This window comes from Rhea pennata, chromosome 10 (assembly GCF_028389875.1).
Source record: "Rhea pennata isolate bPtePen1 chromosome 10, bPtePen1.pri, whole genome shotgun sequence".
Lineage (NCBI taxonomy): Eukaryota > Metazoa > Chordata > Aves > Rheiformes > Rheidae > Rhea > Rhea pennata.
The window spans coordinates 12,948,735-12,965,213 of record NC_084672.1 but is presented as its reverse complement, the minus strand read 5'-3'; the positions used below and the strand labels follow the sequence as shown (position 1 = coordinate 12,965,213).

Below are 16,479 nucleotides of genomic sequence, written 5' to 3'. Positions count from 1 at the left end.
TCTTCATAGCTCCTCCTTCTGCTTGTTGCTCCCTTCCTGAAACAGCCTCTGACCTCTCTCAAAGTATGAAGTTCTTCTGCTGCTGCCTTCCTCTGCTCTTCAACTTTATCTGGTAGGCCCATCCTATCCTTTTTTTTTTCTTCCCCTTTCCCACTCAGTCACTTTCTTTTTCCCCCCTCGCATTTCAGTCATGCGTTAATGTCCCACTTTTTACCCCACATGCTCTTGTAATAAGTTCTCATCTCTGAATGCATGGAACATACTTTACAGTCACTGCTGCTTGATTTCCATTCTTTGTAGTCAATGGAAAATGCTCAAACTAGTCTCTAATAACTTTCTGCAGTCCAATCAGAGGATCAGTACTCTGTGTTTGACCACCTGAACCTTTCAGATCCTTCAGGGTGTACTCAACCTTGATATGCTTGCTGTGATCCTCTCTTTAGCTTCCGTGACTCCATCCTTTCCATTGCACAACATTTGGTGAATCTGCCCTATGCCTTCTCCAGCTGCAGATATTTATAGCAAAGTCAGATTTTGACTCTTTTCTTTCCCTTCTTCCTAATTTAACTATTTTAACCAAAATGGTTAAAGCATTAGTCCTTACTCTTCCTCTGGAAACCTTCTCCATTACTCTTTCTCACAGTGGCTTTAAACAGCTGTACCATCTCATTTATCACCCAGACTCATAGCCTGAGCATTGCCTTCAACTGAGATTTCTCTTTACCACCTCAAATCCAGCTGACATCCAAGGTCTGATATGTAGGCTTTCCAGTCCATCCACCTTGGAACTTGGATTTCTCTTACTGTAAATTTCTTCTCTCAAATATTGACAAAGATAATCTTACCTAGTTCAAATAATGCTTTTAGAAAGCCCCTTTTCCTAGCCTCATTTTTTTTGGTTGTATTGCTTTCTGGCCGTATCGTTCTGATGTGATATGCAACTCCCCCTTTTGTCTCTCAGGCAGCTTATTTTCCCTCTCTCCGCTCTGTGTCATCACTTACTCCGTATGAAAACAGCAGCTCCAGGCTCAGTTTGAGTCACAGTATCAGTTTCCACCTCAGCTCTCACTTTCCAGCCAGCACCTTCCTGCTTTCTCCCGTCAAAACTCTACAGACACTTCTGCAAAACGGGTTCTTCAAATCTCCCTTCAAAGTCCTTTGCCAGGATGCCTACAAAAAAACCACTGCCTGTCATAATAACTGATGGTATCTTCTTTTTCTCTCCTACCCCATACTGAGCTAATGCCTCATGTCCTAAATCTACTGTATAAATTCTTAGAGGTTTCTTTCCACTGTGCATTTGGATAGGGCTCGTGCAGTGAGGTCCTGGGCCGCGGTTAGGCCTTGGAGGTGTTATGGTAAAATAAACAGCGCTGAAGGGAACAGGAAAGGCTGGGAGGAGCTGAAGTCATGGCTATATCCCTGCAGGATGGGCCTGGCACACTGCTCTAACAGTTAATATTGTTGGCAAAAACACAGATATGGAAACTATGTCCGTGGCCAGATGTGCACACAGCGAGCTGCCAAGATGGAGTAGTGCACGCTGTAAGATATGCTGTTTTCCCCAGGAACGTGCGCAGCGATTCCAGTCCTCACCTTGGAAAATGTGAAGCATTGAATAAACTCCGGGCTCTGCAGCTATGGGTCTGGGGTGATTTACAGTATTGCAAACTGATGCTTCACCAGTGAAGTCAATCCCTCCAGCACCCTTTGTTGTAATCTCCCTCCAAAGATATTAAAAATACAGAAACCCTGGCCAGGCTGTAGTTGATCTAATTTATAAAACATTTTCTGGGTATTAAAAGCTGGGGCAATGTACTAGTAGTTTTAAAATTGTGTTAAATATACTGTAAACTCCCAGAAAGATCCTTTCATTGAAGATTATTGTATGAAGATCTGAAGATTAAAGTGTCTAGATTAAAGATTAATGTGAAGTGCACTGGGAAATGGTTTGATGCATAAGGAGCTATATAATATATTAATCGTGTACTTTGCAAAACTGCCTGAGGGAATTAGACACACAGTTCGCTTACATGTCTTTGAAAATCTCTCAGAAAAGAGTTTGTTGTTACAAAGTGAAAATGGCAATATTTTCATTGAGAGCTTGAAGAGGAAGGAAGAGATGTGGAGACCTTCGGTGCTCATCTAGAACTTGACTTTAGCTCCTTATAGTTCTTTCCTGTTTTGAATTTGCTCTAAAGGTTTCAGAGGTTTTTAGATCATTTGTTATTGTATAGAGGCAACTTGGATTTGAGTACTGCAGGTTAATAAAACTAGTCTGACCCAAGCACACTGCTCCCCCTGCCTATGTTATTTTTTGTCATCAAATCCATTTCGGTTTTGCTTTCACTTAAAGATAGTCCTCCTAAACAGAAGCGATTTAAATAATTTGAGAAATCAACCATGTAAACCTCAGTGAAACAAATTTATACATCTGCATATTTATGTGTACAATATCAGGTACATTAATTAAAGATAATTAGAATTTATTGTGGCAAAAATAATTATATATACACACACACACACACACACACACACGCACTTAGCAAAATAGACCTCTCGCAAGAGTTTTTCTCGGTAATGCTTTTTTGCGTAGAAATTTCAAAACTGTTACGAAAGAAATGTTCCACATATGGTAGAAATTACAAGTTTGCTATCCCTGAAGTGCTGCAATACAAATAAGCTGTTAAATGCCAGCTCTGAATGTTATTTTTTAGATGCTAAGAGAGATAATCCCGTACTAAAACTATTAGTAGGCAAATTTATTTGAACTTCAAAACATCTTTGATCTGGAATGGAAATGAACTGTGTGTGAGTATATAGTCCATTAATTTAGGGTTGGCCACTTGTGTGCGTTTTTGTTTGTTTGTTTTTCCATTCTCCATCTTTCTAACACAGTTTATTAAAACTAATCATGCAATATACTGTTATTTTTCCTGGTAGAATTTGTTGCATTGCCTTCATGAAAGGACAATTTTTCTATAGAAAGTACCCTGTGGGAATCAATATTCAGGTTCACAGTCATACAAAAAGTCAACGTGCTGATGTGTTGCTTTCAGACCTATTTTTGTGGTCTTATCATTAAACCTGCAGTAAACCTGCTTATAAAGCAAGACTTCCATGGGTACTGGGAAAGTGTGATTAAAAATAATCATCTGTCTGATGAATATTTTCCTCTGACTTTTGGCAGGATCACCCATCTGAATTTGTGCCAGCCTCTACAGGAATACTGATGCCAGCAATTTAAGGATCTTCATATTTGCTCTCAGTGGTAAGATCTAAAGATGTCATAGTAAACAACATTAGAATATTACTGTTTTCTGTCATGTTGCACTAAAAATGAATCTGTGTGAAAAATAAACTCCCTCTCCTTGACCGTTACAATGATGCTGAGATATAAGAACGTATACTGATCTGCAAGAAACTGAACTAAGGACACAGATTTTGAGCAATTTTCTTCAGAGTAAACCCCCAAAAGACAATTTTTATTGTTCTCTCTATTAATGTGACTGCTCTTGAAAGGTTTGATATTGTAAATTTTGAAGAACACAACCATTTATAGAATGGGTGGTGGACAGCCTCCGTTGAGAAGGTAGAATACACAGAAAAGAAATTTCAGTAATTTCCTTTTGTAGACAGCTGAGCGACTAAGTTGCAAAATTGCAAATAATTTTCCCATCTGATGCTGACCTTGTAACTAATCTGACTGTCCAAACCTTGAGTCAGATTCTCAGATACTGTCCCATACCCCTTGTGCTGCTGTGGAGACCTTGCAGAGGGTGTTATCTAGTTGCGTCTGAAAGCTCAGGATTTCTTCTACAAAGAGAAATTGTCTGCTGTAGTAACAATGAAAAGGAGGAGGGAACAGTGAGGTCCCACCAGAGTTCTGTGCCAAATTGGAATATATTTTCTATAAAACTGTGATTGAGTATTGCAGAGTAATTCTTACACTGTAACAGAAAAACACGTGCTGTATAAATGTTCACATTTTGGGGGAGGGAGGAGTTAATTCTTAGATTCTAATATTGTCTGTGATGAGATTTTGGTCAAGCTGATTCTCACCTTTATGCCATCTACTTGCATTAAATATTTTCATTTATTTTAGTCATTGCTCAGCATATAAAATGCTGGCAGAACTGGTGCTAGCACATGCGTAATCTATGGTGCGTAATCACAATTTTCCAAATACTCACAATAGAGATCTCACCATGTTAGGCATTCATAGGTTATCTAATTCTCGGCGAATATACTTAATACTTTTTAATAGCCTTTGTCTCTGAAACAGATGACCACAGAAGAAATAGCTACAAAATAATACCCTAATTTATGCGGCATTTTTTTTAAATAAAATATTGATCAGCTCTCACATCCCTCTTAACTTAGCATTAAGAAATATTTATTGGATTATTACATCTCAGTAGAAAACTGCTTTATGTGTTTATACTGGGGCCAGTCCTGGGAGATGCTGATTTTCAGCTCTTCCATTTTTCACTTCTGCATACCTTATCTGATGTGCCCAGTAGTATTTTCATACACGGCATTATGTGTGTGGGCACAGTGTCAGTGCAGCCAGTGCTTAAGCAGCCATGGCAGCCAGTCCCTGAGGTTGAGTCCCTTCATCCTGGACAAACGCAGTGCAAAAAGCAGTGCTAGGGAAGATGAGAGGGAGGAAAACACCCAAAGATTCCCCTCCCCAGTAGAGCTGCCCTGAATCCCATTCCCCCACTGAACATGCTGCTTCTCACCCAAACTACTGTGTAATTTCTCCAGCAGGAAGGAAAATAAATATACGGACTACACAAGTGTGTCTCACATGCAACCTTCCTTACTCTTTAAAAGCAAAGCTTATAGAGGGCTATGGAGGATCGTGGGTTGTAAAATAGGATACTTGCAGCACAGCATCCTCGTTGGCGTGACTGCTCTTGTGAACATGAACGGTTCAATGAAACCTCTGCTTCAGTTCAACGATAGCCTCAGCAGTAGTTTTCCTATCCTGTCATACTCTTTCCATAAAAAAATGAGCATGAAAATGTGTTGTCATGAATCCTGAAAACAGATTACATGTTGTTATTGCTGGCTAACTTACATAAACTTGGAATATGTCCCTAATAAAGGACAGCATCTCCCGCAGAGCATACTGTACTAGCATTGCTCTTTGTTAGAAATACAAGAATACATCATACTTATCGCGTCACTTGATCGTATGCTCAAGGTGCAAAACAACAAATTTTCAAGGCAATTTTGCAAAGAAATAATACAATCTGAATAATTTTTTTTCTTTTCTTTTCTTTTCTTTTTTGACACCACTAAATTCTGTATGCAGTATAACTTGGAGGGTTGAAAGTCAATACTGTTGTTTGCAATAGACAGAGTTTGTGAAAACTAGAAGTCACTGGTACTGAACTACTAGACCTTTTTCGCCTGGAAACAGAAGACACTAACGATCTAGTAAAGGAAAACAGAAAATCCTCATTTGTTGCTTCTTAACTAAGGCAAATGAAAATCCATTACAAGTCATCAAAGGCCCAGTCCTGTGATAAAGCTCCTATTAACTTCAGCAGGAGCAACCTGAGTATCACTTAAGGACAGGAAACAAACATTTAAGCACTAACAAATACACCTACTTTTAGGTGAAGTTCACTAGGCTCCAGGAGCAGCAGTTGACTAACTGTGCGTATGTACGGAGAGGCATCCGCACCTTGTTCCGTGTTCCTGTTTTCTGTAAATGTGTAACAGGTTTCATGAGGATTAAGGACCATCAGGGTATATGGATGACTACTACCTCCATTGGTATAGAATCAATAAATAGTTCAATATTCTGTGCAATTAAAGCAAAAGTATGTATGTATGTGTGTGTGTGTGTGTGTGTGTGTTTTAAAACAAGGGAAAAAGAGAGCTCTTTCTGTTTGCATTTCTGTATCTGACCATGCCTTCACACTTCATTTCAGCCTTTATATGGTTTTTGTGTTCGTACTTCATTATATTTTCTTGAGGCAGGAAAGGTTTTCAATGCAAACTTGATGAATGTCCATACTAAATTGGATCCCCCTTTTTTAATTAAGTTCATCTAAATTTAATTTTGCAATTTTACTTCAGTAAACTCATCTGACTCCAGATGTTGAATGTGCTTTTTCTATTGCTGTTCTCATATAATTGTACCTGTAAAAGATTTATGACTCAGAGAGGCACTTTTGAATGCTTTAGAGTGTTTTCAGCATATGCTTCATGGATGGCTAGTAACATGAGCAGTTAGCATCCTAAAATACTGTTTGGCATCCAGGATTTCTTTTAATAGGAAGCTGCTTCTATTTGCTTGAACTTCAAACAAATAGTCAGTTTAAGAGAAACATTGTTATCAAACAGTATCAAATGATACTGAGATATCACACATGAAGAAACTTTGAAAATGAAGGAGAAAAATTCAGAAGCCAAAAGATGCGATTAGAAAAAATACAACCAATACAATTACCTGAAGTTCTGTAATTATTTGGGTTCTGCCTCTTTGCTTCTTGAATCTTGACATACTCAATAACATTATATATGACACATTTGGGACACTGTTTAATGAAACCTCTTGTCCTCATGAGGAAAACTTATACCACAACTGAACTTTTGGATAATACTAAAAAGAGAGGAATCCAGTTGTGAAGTGGAAGATGGCTACCTTTTCCTCAAAAGCAAATCAATTTCTGTGGGGTTTTTTTTGTATTTTTTTGGGGGGGGTTGTTTTTGTTTTGTTTTGTTTTTCTTTTTTCTGTTTTAAGTACCCTTGGTATATTAGTTTGAAATATTTATCTGTTCAGTAAACAAGTCCAGTTTGGGATATTTGTGTAAATTCAAGGCTCATAGGATGCAAAGTGCTGTGGGCCAGCCTGGCAACATGTCGCTCCAGGTTGGTTTGGTGTTTCTCCAGTGCGGGTAGCACTGCCAGTGCCAAACTTCGGTAACGCTAATAGGAATCAACTTCTCTGTTTTCTTCTTTTATATTCCTACAAGCGTCCATAATACAGCTTGCCATTTGCTGATGACTTGCAGGAGGTGCAGTTACCAGGTGGTGCACGTGTGTGGGTGTGGATGGACGTGCCGTGATGGGTCCTGTGTGCGCGAATGCTGAGGGAGCACCTAGCGCTGCGGCACGCTGCAGAGTGGGTCCCCAGGGTGCCCGGTGCTGGAGGGCAGCTGCCTGGCGCCTTCCTCGGCCAGAGCAGCAGTGTGAGGCCTGGCAATTTGGCCCTTCTTTCTTGCTTAGGTCGCATCTTCTTAGTGACACGTTGTACAGAGTTAGACTGAGCTGCTTTCTCCTCATGCATTTTACCGTCTTTATTCCTGTTCATTTCTGAACTAGACTTTTTCCGTTCGTCAGTAGAGGGAGTGATTCTGCGTTGTTCCCCCCACCTGACCTCTCAGTGATGCTGGATTAAATGAGCAAGTTTACACTTAAAGTTGCAGCAAAGAAACTCAAGCAGCTCACTTAATTTCCAGCAGAACGTAGGAATACTCCTCCCTTGGGTGAAAGCCTTCTGAGTCTTAAAGACTTCATGGGGGAGTCTGGATGGGACCCAAAGAAGGAACCACTTCAAAATTACAAAATGACAGAGTTTGTTATTCTTGAGTTGTCAAGATTCACTGTATGTTTGCTGAGATGGTAACCATACAGGGTGTTTTCAAAGACACGAACTAGAGAAGGGTGTGTTAAAGCCCCAAAGTCTTAAGAATGCCTGATGACTGCCTGCCAGTACAGCCAGATCCTGCTGGGTAATGGGGGAATGCCTACCACGTAAATATAAAGGGGGTTATTTAGGAGACCCAGTGAGCTGTGAATTATTGCCTAGGTTGTCACACAAAAAAAAGGGAAAATGAGTTGTGAAGAGGAAAGAACGTGCACTGAGTCCTGAATAGATTTCTGAGACTTTTTTTTGAGATAAACGGGGAAATGTATATGCACTCTCTGCAAAGAGAAGTCTGTTTTGTCAGATTGCAAACATACCAGCCACTAGATTACTGTGAAAAACCCATTGCAGAAACAAAACTGGGTTATTTGTATGCCTGACAAATGCATGAAACAGAGGAAAATAATATTTGTCCAATAACTGAATTTAACATCTGTATTGATCTAGCTTCCACTGAAATCAATGGGAATCTTTCCACTACTTCTAATGGGATTTGGACTGGACATGGGTGTGTTACTGAGTGAGGAGCTGGACTGAAGGGTAACATAGCAAGCAGTAGCTTTCAAGCCTGGTTGTATTGTGCATCATTAGCACCAACTGACTGAAATGATAAATTTGGAAATACTTAAAAATTTGTCACTTCACGTGCCAAAGCTCATTTAGTGAATCCCAAATGAATAGTCTGGAAATACGTACTGTATACTTCCATACGGTTGTGTGTGCAAACCAATTTTTTTAAATGAGAAGGAGTTCACCTAAATTATGCAGTTCATCTTTCTGCTTCCTTCAGATGCTCATCTCAGATGGATGCAAAAAATACTAGGGGTATTTGAGTGGAGGTATCATGGGTTAGAACTTCCTCATAACTCCAGTAAATTTAGACACAGTTACCAAGAGTAATAGGATTTAAACAGCACAATGTTGCTATTATATTAAACTAAGACAGTCTCTGTATTTTCTAGTCCATTATATAGCAGCAGGGACTTAACAGCTCTAGAGGAGGGAATATGTCCCTTATCCTTATCTCTGTAAACAACAAAACCTGTAGAAAATGAAAATAACTTACATCAGCTGTGTTGGAAGCTTACAGTAAAGCTAGTTCCTTCAAACTGATCTAGCTGGAACTATCCCCTTTCTTTTTAAATGGTAAATGGCTTTTCAACTTAAAACATTTTCTTGAAATCTGCTTTCAGTAGAATATATAGTATTTTATAGAAACAAAAATTGAAGAACTGGCAAATTCATTTTTGGTTACTATTGACTGCAGAAACCAGTATTTTTCTTGGGATTGTCTTCATTTTTCAGTAAAAAGAAATTGTGGTTCTATTGCTGAAAATGAACAGCTGAAATTAACAGGAAAAATAAGTGTTTTATCCACATTTGGAGGTGGGGTAGAGTTCTTCTGATGGTGTCTCTGTATTGTTGGTAAGGTCTTTTCTAACAGATCTCAGTGGTTTTAAATTTAAGGATACATTTTTCAATAGGAATAAGATTTTTCTTATCAGTCAGCTTACATGTAATCAACTTACAAAGTTTTAGAAAGAGATGAACTATGACAATGTAATTCTTAAGATGATAAATGAATACCTAATGAAGTTCAGGCTTTTAAGATAAAATACGCAAATGCACACACACAGCATTTATTTTTCCTGGTGACTTTGTTAAGTAGCAGTGGTGGGGTGAGTTCTAGTTAAACAGACTGTTCTCTGCATAACATATATATGATTACTCTTGTACCACAACTCTATTATTAATGAAATATCCCCAAGTAGATTTATTCTACAAATAGGCCTTCTAAACTAAATTTAACATGACAAATGAAGCTGCCTTCAAAAGAAAGAGTGGGATTTGAACAAAAACGATGGCAGTAAAATGCTGAGTATGGACGCATGCTTTGAAGCAGTTGTATTTTTGCTAGCTTTTGTATGACGTAGGTCAATGTGAAACAACAATCCAAAAGGAAACCCAGGCCCCAGAGAGGAGATACTGATGGTAGTAAGAAAAAGCGAGGTAGGACAAAGGGTTTGGGATTAAGCTGAGTTGAATTTTCTTCAGATAGTATATAAGGCGACAGCACAGAGCCCGTGAGAGATCTCAGTGGGGTCTGCAGGTGGTTCTTCGGGTGCCTTTTGTACAACATGAGTTAATTCTTCACAGTGGTGTTAAGTAAAATATCAAAAATGCTACTGAGGAGAAAATACAAAGGTGATCATTAGGAAATTTTATGTCATGCTGTGGTGCCTCATGAATATACTGCACATATGTGCAGGAAAGACCTCTTCAAAAACAACTCCCCTTTTTACCAGCATCCATGTTAATGGCCCACTGGATCTCTGTCTTATGGGATGATGGGACCTTACTGTATCCCATAAAAGTGTAATAATTCTTAGTTCATGAGAACTAATAGTATGTAGTACAATAAAGTCATTTTTAATTCCTTATTTGTATTAAATCTTCACTGTCAAAATGCAAACAATGGTTAAAAAAATAAACCCTCACACTGTTGTATCTGTTACATGCTAGTGCAGAATTACTAATGAGAACGTATTTATGTATAAATAAATCTTTTATCCTCATTATAACTCTACTGTGTTCCTACAATGAAGTCATCTACTCAGAGCTTCTTATGGATTGAAAGCCTCAATAGCCTCTTTTATTTATAATAAATATTGCATACTAATGTTAACAATGTCATTGTGTGATGTCTCAATAGAGGATTATGACTTCATGTAATTTTAGCTTGATGTCTCTTCTGTCCTGTAATGGAGCCAATTTTTTTCTTAAAAAGGAGATGAGAATCATTTATTCACAAACCTTTTACCGAATATTCTATGTATAAACTATGTTAACCGAATAATAAGTCAGCACAATGAAGCTCAAAGCCAGGAAAATAGAGTTAAACTTCAGTGCCTAATCTTAACTTAGCCCTATTGTGTGCATTAAAGTACTTTAAAGCTAGAAATGCTTATTTCCCCCCAAATAGTATTTGAAGCATGAATTACTGCATTTTCAGGTGTCATTCCAGATACAGTTTTATGGAATATTCCCGAAATGTGCATATCTGTAAGAAACAATCATAAAAATGGTTTTGTGGCACATAGCTAGTGCAAAGAGAGGATAAAATGTATTTATATTAATGAGCAAAGAGTAAAGCAATCTTCCATCATCTACCAGAGATGAACTGCACCTTGGGGAATAGGGGCCCATCTCAAACAGCACTTATGCACATGCTTAACCACAATTATTGCATCAATGGGATTTCAGTACAATCTTAAAGTTAAACACAAAGGGGAAAAAGGAGCTAATGCATTGGCATGAAGACTCATATTTATATAATAATGCAAAATATTAAGTAAACTATAGGATATTCTTTTGTGATGTATGAATATAGATATCTTGTAATATTAACATAACACAATTGGATGTTTAGCTCCTGAACACGTTCAAAATAATTTATGTGAATGCTCAAGAGAGAAGTTCAGGCTAAGATGAAAAGCATAAATCCACCTAACAGCAAACAAGTAATTCACATAACTGTCTGAAGACAGGTTCAGAATACAGGATTTTATGATAATCGAAGAGCAGAATAGCCCAGCTCTAGTGAAAATACTAGGTCTTCAGTAGTGCAGTTGCAGCTAGCATGAGAAATCAAATTAAACAGTAGTCATACTAAAATAAAACTCAAATGGAGACTGTATTCTCCTCGGTAGAAGAGAATAGCTCTGGTAAACCTTTTTGGAGCTGATGCCATGATCCCGTGTTGCTCACATCTGTACAAAAAATAGATGTCACATATAGGCTAGCAGAGGTACTGAAAATACACAGATGCTTCATGAGGATAAAAGAGGGTGTAATGCTTGAGGAAGAACTTTCTCACCTAAACTAAGTCCGTGTCTATATTTTCCTCAGAACAGTATTTCTAACTGCAGTGTAATCCTGCCTGAGGTAGCTGGAGATTTGCAATGTGCTAATATTTTTATCTACAGTAAAAACATCTTATTCAAGAGGTGGTATTTCATGTAGGACTTGTGGAACTGTTAGCTAGACTGTCTTGTTCCTACCAGTGCAAGTTTGGAGCTGTGCCACCGTGGGTAGCTTTGCGTTTACACTACCCTAACTGCAGTTTTGTGGCTGAAAACCAGGACAAAGCTTCTGCCCTCTAGTCTGTGTTTTCAGAAGGTTTCATTTTCTAAGCTTAACTGCATATTCATAGTTTAATAGCATAGTTCTGTTTGGGATTTCTGTTTATTTTTGTTGGAGTATGCAGCAGTTAGGAATAATTTTAACCAACAAAATGGTGTAGAGCGCATTGGACTGACCAAAGCGGAGGGCACGGGCGATGGGCTCCCCTGTGCCCATGTGCAAAGTGCCTTTAGACGTGGCGTTTGCCACCTCTGTAGCCATAGTTCAGCTGCAAAGCGCTCAACTTGATGCAATTAACTGCAGCAAGCCAGGGCCCTGAGCTGGCGCAGGGCGCGCGGCCGGGCTGGGGGAGTCCTATGGATTCTGCATTGCACGTGACTAAAAGCAAATCTTTCTATTGCTACTGATTTAATTTTCTTTTACTTTACTTCCGTGAGACTGTTTGGTTGCGTAGAGTTGAACATGCTGTGTGCGTTTGCAGGATCGGCGCGTTCGGTGAGTGCGAGGGCACCGCGCGGTGCTCGTGCCGGAGTAGCAGGCATGGCCATGCCATCATGTGTTAGCGTCGTGTAAATAATAAAGTTAAATATGAGGCTCTAAACTTCAGCCAGCTTTCAAATGGTGTTAAATATATATACAAAACAGGGAAATACTTATTTTAATCACAGTTTCCTAATTTAAAAAAATCCTAAAGGGATTTTTCTTTGAACTTCACGAATATCTGCTGGGATCATCTAACAGCCCAACACAAAACTGCAGGTTTTGTGAATGAAGAATGACTGAAACTCCAGATATTCGCTGATGACATATTTCCGGTGTGCAGGATGCTTTTCTCAGCTGGGTTTGCACCGATCCCAACAGACAAGGGCCCCAAAGCCCCCTTGTGCGAGGAGAGTCCCTGGCTGGGTGCAGATTGCGGTGTCTCCCCGGTGAAAGCCACACGTTTGCAGAGCCTTTGTAAACAAGTAATTAGCGTCATGCTTAATTATAGGTCCAAAAATTGTCTGCGAATTGATGTTTTAAAAATCAAAAACGAATTCAAATTTCTCTCACTACTCTCACGAGGAAAATCCTCCAACGAGCATCATTTCTCGAATAGATAACCCTCTACTTATATAAATGAAGGAGCCATATTTACATTCTGGCTCAACAGTCAGGAGAAGTTTGGCAAATCTAATGTTTTAGATCCATTCAGTATGTGTTGTGAGAATAATGTCAGCAAAAAGGTTACTTTTGATTTTTTAAAAAATTTCTTTAAAAATGTAAAGGAGGAGGAAGAAAGTTGGTATAAATAAAGAGGAAGGCAGCGCTTTAAATAACGAGAGCAGTGATAAGGCAAAAAGCTTATCACTTTGGTGATAAGATGAGGTGTGAAGTTTTTCTTTTTTTTTTTTTTTTTTTTTTAACTCCAGATGAAAACTGTATGTTCACTAGAACAGCTTTAAATTTTGTAAAAAAAAAGACACAATATATTTTACAGTTTTCAGCAAGGAAACAAGAGTCTTGCATCATAGAATATGTACTAAAGAGCACCAAGCAGGACAAATAACATTTAAAAAGCTTTCACCTTGACCAAAGCAGTTTTGTAAGCTAACAGTAATTTTGATTTTGCCGCAATAAAAGAACATCAGAATTTGGACTTTGATGAAACTATTCTGTTGGCTGGGAAGTTTGTCTTTCAACTGTGTGTGATGTGATACTCAGTTCATTTTGCCAAAATATTGTATGCCAAGTGTTGCTATTAAATCTTTTATGTTGCGGAGGTTTTTGTCAACAGACACACAAGGATAAGGCTTTAAGTGGAGTTAATCATTGAACTTGGAGAACAGAAACACTGGGGGAGTACTTCACTTACACAAACAAACCACCATGCAAGCTTCAGCCATTTCTATAATTATTACCCTGTTTTCAGAACAGTGTAGGTAAAATATAAAATCTGGCTCCCCATCTGATCTCTATTCATGTTCATGTCTAGTAGAAACTATTAGAAGAAAGGATAATTAAAATAAAAAAAGCCATATATTTGCTGCAGCTGGTGGTGTATCAAATCTTTTGAAGCCTGCGTTAAACAATTATATGTGAGCACTTCTTTTTGGAAACCTAAAAAATAATGTAGAACTTTTAAAGATACCATTGTTTTCTGAATCTTTCTATTCTTTGTAAATACTATATGTGATTATAATGATAGATTAAATGTTAATCCTTCTAGCCTTCAAAAAAAAAACCTTAAAAGAAAATAGATTCTATAAAAAGGATCCATAGAACAAAGTAATGCCTGACTTTTCCCTATACCCTTCAGCATGTCCCAAGTAGTCACATATTTTAAAATAGTATTTTTAATTGGTGTTTGTGGTTTCATTGTACTATTTGATTTGCATTGTAAATTTAAGCAGATCTTACAAATGCAAAGGTAAACACACATTGCCAAGGTGTCATTCTGGGTTCTTGTTACGACTGTGTGCTCAGGTGTGTGTAATCAGTCAGCATAGGTCGGCTCTGTCATGGGAGCTGCTAATAACTGTAGACATTTGGAAAGTGGTCCCCTTCCGTGCCGGAGAGGGGAGCTGAGGGCGTACTCGTGCGTGGATAGCACTGAGTCGTGGTTAGCAGACCCGGCTGTGGTATTGCTGCACCTCTAACTTAGGATTCCTAGAGCGAGACCTGCCCTCCGTCCCCCTGAGCAGCGGGGTGTGGTAGCAGAGCGTGAGTGGGAGGTGGGAGAGAAAGTAAGTGGCACGATCCAAGATAAGAAATACGTCATAGCTTGACAACAAGGCAGCTATTGCTGCCTAATGAAGCCCTGGTTCCTAACGAGCTTGTCCTCCTGCACCGTAGAGGATAAGGGATCTGTGTAATTCTGGGCTCCTTTCTCCTATCTCAGAGCTCAGGTCCAACTGGGAGGCACTATGCAGTGAAGGGATCGCTGCCATTTTGCACTGCAGACCCTTTGGTTAAAATGATTTGTCCTTGTGTTTCTAATTCTCCGTAGTAATCACTGCCATAACTCCGTGTCCAGCAGCATCTGACTGTGAAAGCAACACCCACGCTCGGGAATGCTGCTAGAAGGCGAGCCGGCGGCACGCAAGCCTCGCTAACGTAGCGTCGTGCCCGGGGGGCTTGCAGCACCCTGTCCCACACGGAGGCAGAAAGCTGTGACACGGAGCAGACGGTGCCCGCGCTCAGGCCCTGTGGTTTGCCCGGTCCGGAGGCCAGTGTCCCCCGTCTGGGTCCTGGATGAGGCAGTAGGCAGTGTTGAGGAGGGCCGAGGAGCATGGTGAAATCCCGGGTATTGGGTGGAGTTGGGAACAGTGAACCAACTGATGTTCATGACCTGCCCTCTGGTATGCTAGCGGCATGCTTCCTAAAGCTGGCACTTGCTGGAGATGGCTGGGTGGTACAACAGGAAAAATCCCAGATACTCTACAGGTTATTTTTCTTCCCAGATGCTGTCCTGGCAGCACCCAGAAATATTACTTTTTCTCACTACGCTTCCTCCTTTTTAGCTGCTGCTGTTTTTGCTGCAACTATGAGCCAGCAGCTGAGTCTGCAGCAGTGGGCTCCCGGTACAGCTATGAACAGAAGTCAGGTGAAAAGCGATCCCAATAAGACGTTGGTTAGGAAATCCCTGTGCCACTTGTATGACAGAAGAGACATGGCAGTGACTCCTCCAAAAAAAAAATCCATTTCTCAATGATTTGAGGAAAAGGGTATACCTACCTTAAACTTCTTGCTTGAAAGGGTAAATAACAACTCTCTGAGCTGTTTTAAACATTGTGTTCAACAGGATGAATGTTTTTGTCAAGAAATCTTTTGGGCCGGGACATGTCTGTCTTCAGTATTTAAAAAGAGATCCCTAAACTGAAATTTCCAAATTAAAAGTTTATTGCAAAATAAAACACCCATTTTGGGTAATAGGACTCTCTGCTAGCTCCAGTTTCAGTTGTAAAGGCAATGCATGGTGTGGGAAGGTGCATCGCCCAGCCTTGTTCACACTGGAGCAGTCGGTGGGTCCAGGAGATGGAGCTGAAGAGCAGCAGGATGAAGGGACAGACCCCAATTCAGGTGCCCACTGCTGACAGCGGCTATGGCTTGCTTCAGCCAGGGACTCTCGTTTAAAGAACATTTCTTTGGGGGTTGCTACCAGAGGCATTCTGCCCCCCCTACGCTGCTTTGTTATGAACTGAACAATTGTTTGTGTGTCCTATGTTAAACAGCAGAACCAACATATTTTTGAAATAATATAGAAAAAAAAAACAGTCCAGTTTGCTATTCACCCCCACAAATATCTATTTGGTGGGCAGTACAAGAGCAGAAATAAGGAAGAAGATGCAGAAAGCCTGCAGAAGATGCAGTCTGTTGTTTTTCAGCCCAAAACATACTCCCGGGGCCTGTTGAATCCATAGCAGTGAGAGCTGAAGCAGCCTTGTCCACGTGCTATTGCTCTCTACCCAAGCTGTGCTAGCAAAAGTGTTCAAATCCTGAGAAGCCCAAACAAGCCAGGAATGACTCTGGGTCTTGCACCCTTGTGAGTCCATGGAAATGAAGGCTTGAGTTCATCCCCAAGATCTGTTACTATTGTTTTTCTTCTTTCTCCCTATTCAAACACTCAGTCCTTTTCCTGAGTAGATGTCCAGCAGATACAACAGTGCTATGCTGGTACAGACAG

At 39.7% G+C, this 16,479-nt stretch overlaps 1 protein-coding gene across 4 annotated transcripts in view; it reads left to right on the top strand.

Annotated features, from left to right (window-relative positions):
- SEMA6D (semaphorin 6D) overlaps positions 1-16,479 on the top strand; it is a 238,676-nt gene that overhangs the window by 108,767 nt on the left and 113,430 nt on the right. For all 4 annotated transcript variants that reach the window (XM_062583985.1, XM_062583983.1, XM_062583984.1 and 1 more), the window contains exon 3: positions 3,191-3,271. The gene's annotated coding sequence lies outside the window, so the exon portion shown is untranslated. The remainder of the gene's footprint in view (positions 1-3,190; positions 3,272-16,479) is intronic.